This window comes from Macrobrachium nipponense, chromosome 10, assembly GCF_015104395.2.
Source record: "Macrobrachium nipponense isolate FS-2020 chromosome 10, ASM1510439v2, whole genome shotgun sequence".
In the NCBI taxonomy this organism is placed as follows: domain Eukaryota; kingdom Metazoa; phylum Arthropoda; class Malacostraca; order Decapoda; family Palaemonidae; genus Macrobrachium; species Macrobrachium nipponense.
In genome coordinates this window covers 34,304,954-34,314,953 of record NC_087204.1, presented here as the reverse complement: position 1 = coordinate 34,314,953, position 10,000 = coordinate 34,304,954, and positions in this window count along the sequence as shown.

The window sequence follows — 10,000 nt, the reverse complement described above, 5'->3', positions numbered from 1 at the left end:
CCAACATTCTTCACATATCTCCAACATTACTCAAATATCGCCAAATATGCTTTAATATATACAATAACCCTCACGTGTCACCAGCAACCCTCGAATATCTCAAACAATCCTCTCATATCCCCAATATTCCTCTCGTATGTCCATAATATGTCTATAACAAATTTCTTCACATATCACCATCATAGCTCTCATATCTCCAACATCCCTAATATATTGCAAGGGTCCTTCACATATCTATAGCATTCCTAATGTATCACAAGCATTCATCATTTATCTCCAACATTCCTTATATATCGCAAAAATCCATGACGTTCTTCAACATTCCTAATATATCGCACATATCTCCAACATTCCTAATATATCGCAAGCATCCATGACATATCTCCAACATTCCTAATATATTGCAAGCATCCATCACATTATCTCTAACATTCGTAATATATTGCAAGCATCCATCACATATCTCCAGCATTCCTAATATATCGCAAGCATCATATCACATATCTCCAACATTCCTAATATATCACAAGCATCAGATCACATTCTTCCAACATTCCTGATGCATCGCAAGAATCCATCACATATCTCCAAACTACAAAGAAAAGAGGAGACACAGGATTCTAATATCCGCGAGTTATCCAGCTCATCTCCTGAGTGACAGCATCACATCCTATCGCGTCGCTCAGCTCTATAATTCGGGTTCCTCTGCTTTCCATCCTCTACGCAGGATATGACTTATAGACTGTATAATGATTTCCAAGATTTTTACTTAATCTCATAAGTTACTTGGAAAGATTATGTTCAAAAGTGATAGATTAAAGGAGGGATTTCTGCTTCAAAAATTGGTTATTAAAAACTGTTTTTATTCTGAATTGATGATTTTAGTTACAAAAATTAAGGATTATTTTTTATCATAATACAAATATTTTGAAATATTACTCAGTGCATTTTCAATATGAGCGGAAGCAATTTCATAATACAAATTACTAAACATTAGTCTCCTTTTCTTTACTTGTATAATGCAGGATATTGCTATTGAGCGAAAAAATATATAATTATACATATACATCAAGAGAGAGAGAGAGAGAGAGAGAGAGAGAGAGAGAGAGAGAGAGAGAGAGAGTTTTTCACGGAATGGCACTAAAAATGCGGTATAAATTAAGCTAAATGAATGAACTCAGATTTTCATTTTGTATTATATATATAATCTTAAAATAATTACAAGAATATTGCTTTTCGATTTCACCAAACGTATCCCAACATGACCAGAATGGACACAAAATCTCTCTCTCTCTCTCTCTCTCTCTCTCTCTCTCTCTCTCTCTCTCTCTCTCTCTCTCTCTCTCTTGCCAGACAAATGCAAGTGATTGGAGTATAATTTGCAGTCAAGTAATATATTGCCAGGAGATTTTAGCCAGTCAGGAAAAGTTTGCAAAACTCTGACCAGAATGACAAAATCTCTCAATCTCTCTCTCTCTCTCTCTCTCTCTCTGTATTCGACGTGCGTCAGAACGAGAATACAGGCAATACCAGCTTAGTCGTTCCATTAAGAGTTATCAGACGGCTTAAACAGAGAATAATACAGGTTTGCAGTTGCAATAAAGAGAACCAGCTTTCATTTGGCGCTGTAAGAAGAGAGAGAGAGAGAGAGAGAGAGAGAGATATTTTGTGGGAGATTTAATTATACATATAAATAAATTTATATATATATATATGTATAATATATGAATATATACCATAACACATATCTATACTTATATATGTATATGTTATAATTATATATATATATATAATATATATATATATATATATATATATATATATACATACACATATATATGCGTATATATATGTATATGTATATATATTTATATATTATATATATATATATATATATATAGCGTATATATGATAGGTATATGTATATCAATAATAATATAATTATATAATATATATATATAATAAATATATATAATATATATATACAAAAACACTCACACACATATATATATATCTCGAAAAAATATTTCCCTTCTATAATGTAGTTTTTGCTTTCTATTTCAGTCACTGTTCTGTTACCAAATATCTTCTGTCCCAAATTGTCTCCAATAACGTACAATAGTTTTTCACGTGTGTGTGTGTGTGTGTGTGTGTGTGTGTGTTGTGTGCAAGTGTTTTTGAAACTACTACCCCAACTTTCCAGTGGCTTCCGGTGGTTTTAAAATGTAAGTTGCTTACATTTGGGCCTTACTTGTAGACCTTACTCTGTTGTCTCCTGAAATTAGGTGACCAGACCTTACCAAGTTCTGCTTGGCTAGTGTCCCTCAATATACAGTGAAAATTCGTGACTCCTCGAGGTCTCTCGTTGTGATTCTGTGGGCAGATTCGCTCTCACAGGTAATGTTAGACGGATGACAGGTGAAGTCGTCCTAGTAGGTCGTCCTAATAGTGCTTATAAGTCGCCCTAATAATTCATAAATAAGTCGTGTTGATAAGTCGTTCTGAGTAATACTAAAGGGCTGTGCTAATAAGACATTTTTATAAGTCATCATAATATGTCGTTCTTATAAGTCGCCCTATTAAGTCGTCATTATATGTCGTTCTTATAAGTTCGCCCTATTTAGAAGCGTCAATTATATGTCGTTTTAATAAGTCGCATAAATAAGTCGTGCTGATAAGAGGTTCTAATAAGTGGTCCATATAAGTTGTCCTACTACGTTCTCCATATAAGTAGTCCTAATTAGTTGTCTTGATAAGTCCCTTTCTTGAATCGTCCTAATACATTGCCTTAATTAGTCGTCCTAATGAGACGCTTTGATAAGTCGTCTTAACAGTTCGTTCCTTGAAGTTGCGCAAATAAATCGTTCCTATAAGGCCTTATAAGTCATCCTAACATCTCGTTCATATAAGTCGTCATTATATGTCCAGCTTCATAAGTCGTTCCAGTAAGTCGTTCTTGTAATTCGCTCTAATAAGTCTTCTTTATAAATCGCCTCAATAAGTCTTCCTTACAATTCATCCTTATAAGTGGTCTTAATACGGTCGTGCTCACAAACAGAGAAACAGTGCAAATGTTATTATTTTACTTATTTTTTGGTATTAAATATATATATATAATATATATTATATATATATATATATATATATATATATATATATATATATATATTATATATATAAATACACATATTTATATACGAACACACACACACACACACACACACACATATATATATATATTATATATATATATATAGTATATATATATATATATATATATATATATATATATATATGATCACATACTCAGAACTCATGTCGATTTTAATGGTCAGTCAGATATTTTCATGAGTATTTATATATGAGAAAATGTACTTGTTTTTGTATTTGTTTGGTGTTTGTGTTCATCTGCACGTTTCGATATAAATTCGTAGTCAATATATACTCGTACATACACACACAAATATATACATTATATAGTATATAGGTGTATAGTATACATATATTTTTACATATACACATGCACAAACATACACACACATATATATTCATAGGTCATCATTTCCTCTCTCACTCACTTTCACCAACCCACTCCTGAATAGAATTATTCACAAATCCTTCAAACTACTGCTCAGGAAAAAAGCTTCCAACATGACGAGTGAATATCGCTTTTAATTGCAAGATGTAAATAGTATATTGAGTCAAAGCTTTGAAAAAAAAATCCTGAATTTCAATCCCTATTCATTTGTAAGGTCTCGTGGATGTAATTTAATGCGAGTGATATAAGTTATATACGGATGAATAACGCTCAATGTATAATTTTTCATTTTCAGATTTGTTATTCATATTTAGTACATGATTAAGCAATGCTTGTGGGCTGAACGGATTAATTATTAGTCGCTACATCTCCTCAAGCAAGGGAGGTTCGGTGGATATTTTAAGAATTTTGTTGTGTTTCATCATTGTGGGAGTGTATTAAATGAAGATGATGAATGTAAAGAGAGAGAGAGAGAGAGAAAGAGAGAGAGAGAGATACATATAAATACACACACACACACACACACACACACAACACATATATATATATATATATATATATATATATATATATATATATACATATGCACACATGTACATATAGATATATATTTATATACATATATACACACAATATAGTATATATAATATATAAATATATATATGATATATATATGTATATATATATATATATATATATATATATATATATATATATATATATATATCTATATATATATATATCTATATATATATCTATATCTATATATATATATATATATATCTATATATATATATATATATATATATATATATATATATATAGATATATATATAGATATATATATATATAGATATATATATAGATATATATATATATATATATATATATATATATATATATATATATATATATATATATATATATAAGTCTATCACATTACCATGATTCATATACATATATCGAACTACAAATGTCCTTTAATATCTAATTCGCTCTACCTCGGAATTAATTATATTTTCATATATGCTTAACCGAGGGGGAATTTATTAAGCTATTATAGAATCGGCCATCGACAGGCGCGAACAAGCGACTCCCAATCCCAGGACTGGCAGTGAAGCCTTAAACCACGACGACACGCTTCACTGCCAGTCCTGGGATTGGGAAGTTGCTGGTTCGCGCCTGTGTATCTCTTGCGGTGGGTCGGGGTGGTTTAAGGCTTCACTGCCAGTCCTGGGATTGGGAAGTCGCTGGTTCGCGCCTGTCGATGGCCAATTCTATTATCGCTTAATAAATTCCCCCTCGGTTAAGCATATATGAAAACTATATTAATTCCAAAGGTAGAGCGAATTAGATATTAAAGGACATTTGTAGTTCGATTTATATATATATATATATATATATATATATATATATATATATATACTATATATATTATACATACATATATATATATACCATATATATATCATATATATATATATATATATATATATATATATATATATATATATATATATATATATATATATAAAAGCTTCACTGACGTCCTGGATTTGAAAAGCTCCGTGGGTTCGCGCACCGGTCCCAGACAAGTCTATTATCGAGAAAAAAAAATTCCCCTTCGGTTAAGCATATATGAAAATATATCAATTCCGAGGTAGACCGAATTAGATATTAAAGGACATTGTAGCTCGATATATGTATATGAATCACGGAAATGTGATATGACTTATAGATTGGCTACGTGCTGGTCAAAAACACTACAAAGACTACCGGAGTCGAGGTGGGTTGATATTGTCTCCAAACCAACGAATCATCTGCGCGCGAAAGGTATTTGAGGGTGAGAGACGACATGAACTTTTAGCCTCTTGCGGTGGTGTAGTAGGTAAAAGCTTCACTGACGTTCCTGGATTTGAAAGGCTCCGTGGGTTCGCACCCCGGTCCAGGCAAGTCTATTATCGAGAAAAAATTACCCTTCGGTTAAGTATATATGAAAATATATTAATTCCGAGGCAGAGCGAATTAGATATTAAAGGACATTGTAGCTCGATATATATATATATATATATATATATATATATATATATATATATATATATATATATATATATATATTTATATATACATATATATATATATATATATATATATATATATATATATATATATATATATATAATATACACTAGTGTGTGTGTTTGTGGGTGTATGTGAGTGTGTTTGACTAATCAAGTATACACACACTTCAAGATGAGCGCAAACATCGAACATATACAAATACATATATGTTCTCACATATGAGTATACAGATGCACAGCTTTATCCACTTAAATACGCATGAGAAAATAAAAACTGAGTAAAAAAAGATACAAATTAACTAATATATGTAACGTCATTCAAGTTACTATTTCTCATCCAACGATCACGACTTCATCAGGACGACTTATTAGGACCGCTTACCACAACTTACTTGGACGACTTATTAAAACATCATATAATGACGAATTAATAGGATGGTTTGTAAGATCGACTTATAAGGACGACGTATTAAGATGACTTGAGAAAACGACTTATTAGCACAGCCATTAAGTATTACTTAGTACGACAAATATACATGACTTATTTTATAAAAAAGACTTATTAGGGCCACTTATAAACTCTATTAGGACGACTTCACCTGCCAACCGTCCAACATTACCTGTGAGCACGAATCTACCCACAGAATCACAACAACAGACCTGAGGCAGGTACGAATTCCCTCTGAATATTGAGGGAAACTAACCAGGCAGACCTTAGTAAGGCCTGGTCTCGTGATTTTAGGAGACAACAGAGTAAGCCCTAGAATTAAGCCCTAGATGTAAGCTGCTTAAAATTGAAAACCCCCGGAGCCACTGGAAGATTGAGGAATGAGTGTCATACATACACAGACAAACACACTATTACCAAGATGTTAAATAAAACTTTGGTGGAGACGAAGCAAATTACTATTATTAGCTTATACACATATTTACATATGTATGCATACACACACATGTATATATTTCATATGTATATATATATATATATATATATATATTATATATATATATATATATATATATATATATATATATATCACACACACAAGCGTAATGCTGCTGAAGTACCCATTACCTTTAATAAAGTATGCTTGAGAGAGATCTGCTTCCAAAGTGTTATTATTATTATTATTATTATTATTATTATTATTATTTTTGTTTGTTTGTTTGTTTGTTTCTTGTCACAGTCCTCCAATTCGACTGGGTGGTATTTATAGTGTGGGGTTCCGGGTTGCATCCTGCCTCCTTATGGAGTCCATCACTCTTCTTACTATGTGCGCCGTTTCTAGGATCACACTCTTCTGCTTGAGTCCTGGAGCTACTTCAGCCTCTAGAATTTTCGAGATTCCTTTTCAGGGATCTTGGGATCGTGCCTAGTGTTTTCCTATGATTATGGGTACAATTTCCACTGGCATATCCCATATCTTCTTATTTCTATTTTCAGGTCTTGATACTTATCCATTTTTTCCCTCCCTTTCTCCTCAACTCTGGTGTCCCACGGTATTGCGACATGAACGAATGATATTTTCTTCTTGATTTTGCCAATCAACGTCACGTCTGGTCTATTTGCACGTATCACCCTATCTGTTCTAATACCAGAGTCCCAGAGGATCTTTGCCTGATCGTTTTCTATCACTCCCTCAGGTTGGTGCTCGTACCACTTACTGCAAGGTAGCTGATGTTTCTTGCACAGGCTCCAGTGGAGGGCTTTTGCCACTGAATCATGCCTCTTTTTGTACTGGTTCTGTGCAAGTGCCGGACATTCGCTTGCTATGTAGTTTATGGTCTCATTTTTCGTAGTGCACTTCCTACATATGGAAGAGATGTTACTTCCATCTATCGTTCTTTGAACATATCTGGTTCTTAGGGCCTGATCTTGTGCCGCTGTTATCATTCCTTCAGTTTCCTTCTTTAGCTCTCCCCTCTGTAGCCATTGCCATGTGTCATCACTGGCTAGTTCTTTAGTCTGTCTCATGTATTGTCTGTGCATTGGTTCGTTGTGCCATTCCTCTGTTCTGTTTGTCATTCTCCTGTCTCTGTATATTTGTGGGTCTTCATCTACTTTTATCAGTCCTTCTTCCCATGCACTCTTGAGCCATTCGTCTTCACTGGTTTTCAGATATTGCCCCAGTGCTCTATACTCGATGTTGACGCAGTCCTCTATACTTAGAAGTCCTCTCTCTCCCTCCTTTCATGTTATGAATGGTCTGTCCGTATTTGCTCTTGGGTGTAGTGCTTTGTGTATTGTCTAATGTTTCCTAGTTTTCTGGTCTATGCTGCGGAGTTTTGCCTTCGTCCATTCCACTATTCCTGCGCTGTATCTGATTACTGGCACTGCCCATGTGTTTATGGCTTTTATATTATTTCCGGCGTTGAGTTTTGACTTGAGTATCACCTTGAGTCTCTGCATATATTCTTTCCTGATCGTGTCCTTCATCTCTTGGTGTTTTATATCCCCTCCTTCCATTATTCCCAGGTATTTGTATCCCGTCTCATCTATGTGTTTGATGTTGCTCCCATCTGGTAGCTTTATCCTTCAGTGTTTGTTACTTTGCCCTTTTGTATGTTGACTAAGGCATATTTTTCTATTCCAAACTTCATCCTGATGTCTCCAGATACAATCCTTACAGTCTGGATCAGGGTATCTATTTCCTTGATGCTCTTACCATACAGCTTGATGTTGTCCCTGAACATCAGATGGTTAATTCTGTTGCCTCTATTCTTGAGTTGGTACCCATCATCCATCTTCTGCAGTACTTTTGTCATGGGAATCATGGCTACTACGAAGATTAGTGGGGATAGTGAGTCGCTCTGGGTGTAGTGCTTTGTGTATTGTCATATGTTTCCTAGTTTTCTGGTCTATGCTGCGGATTTCTGCCTTCGCCCATTCCACTATTCCTTCGCTGTATCTGATTACTGGCACTGCCCATGTGTTTATGGCCTTTATTATATTTCCGGCGTTGAGTTTTGTCTTGAGTATCGCCTTGAGTCTCTGCATATATTCTTTCCTGATCGTGTCCATCTCTTGGTGTTTTATATCCCCTCGTTCCATTATTCCCAGGTATTTGTATCCCGTCCCATCTATGTGTTTGATGTTACTTTGCCCTATTATATGTTGACAAAGGCACATTTTTCTATTCCAAACTCCATCCTGATGTCTACAGATATAATCCTTACAGTCTGGATCAGGGTATCTATTTCCTTGATGCTCTTACCATACAGCTTGATGTCGTCCATGAACTTCAGATGGTTATGGTTAATTCTGTTGCCTCTTTTCTTGAGTTGGTACCCAGCATCCATCTTCTGCAGTACTTTTGTCATGGGAATCATGGCTACTACGATGATTAGTGGGGATAGTGAGTCGCCCTGGAAAATCCTTCTCCTGATATTTACCTCTGCTAACCTTATTCCAGAGCTTGTAAGTATTGTATTCCAGTTGCGCATTGTATTTTTGAGGAAGCTGATGGTGTTTTCCTCTGCCCCATATATTTTCAGGCTCCTACTGTTCTTCATTGTCATTTTGTCTATCAAGAGCTGGTCTTTTGTGCCCCTACACTTCCTTCTGCAACCTCTCTGTTTGGTGGGGGATGGTGTTTGTCTCCTCTAGGTAGTTGTATAGATTTTCACTGAATATACCTGTTAGTAACTTCCACATTATTGGTAGGCAGGTGATAGGCCTGTAGTTACTGGCTATATTTCCCTTACTCTTGTCTTTTTGTACTAAGGATGTTCTTACTGAGGTCATCCATTTGAGTGCATGGTGATTTGAAGTTTTTGAGCCAGTTCCATGGAATTCATCGGGACCTGGGGCTTTCCAGTTTGGTATTTTCTTTAGTTGGTGTCGGACTGTGTCTGTCGTGATCTCTGTGAATCTTTGTTTTATTCTCCCTGTTTCTTGTTCCTTCACTTCCTGGAGCCATGTTGTATGATTGTTGTGTGATTATTATTATTATTATTATCATTATTATTATTATTATAGAAACTAAGACTTTTTTTATGTCTGATATACAACTGATTTTCCCAGTGATAGTTTCTGCGAATATAGTGTTCATAATAATACTTCCTCATAGGGGAACGTAACTCCCTCTATCCGTTTTGACTTCCTCCTCCCCAATCCTTCTTCCCTTTATTTTCCTTTTCCCTATTCTCTCCCTACCCATATTCCTTTCCTTTCTATCTTTCCCCTCTCCCTCCTTCCCCTCCCATCCACCCTCCCCTCCCATCCTCCTCCCCACCCGTCACCTTCTGCTTCCCCAACCTTTCCCCTCCTCTTCCCATTCTCCCTTCTCCTCTATCTTCTCATTTCTTCCCCTCTCCCCTCTTCCTTCCCTCTTTCCTCCCCCTCCCTCTTCAGGGTTTTAATGGGCCTGCCCTTAGGTCG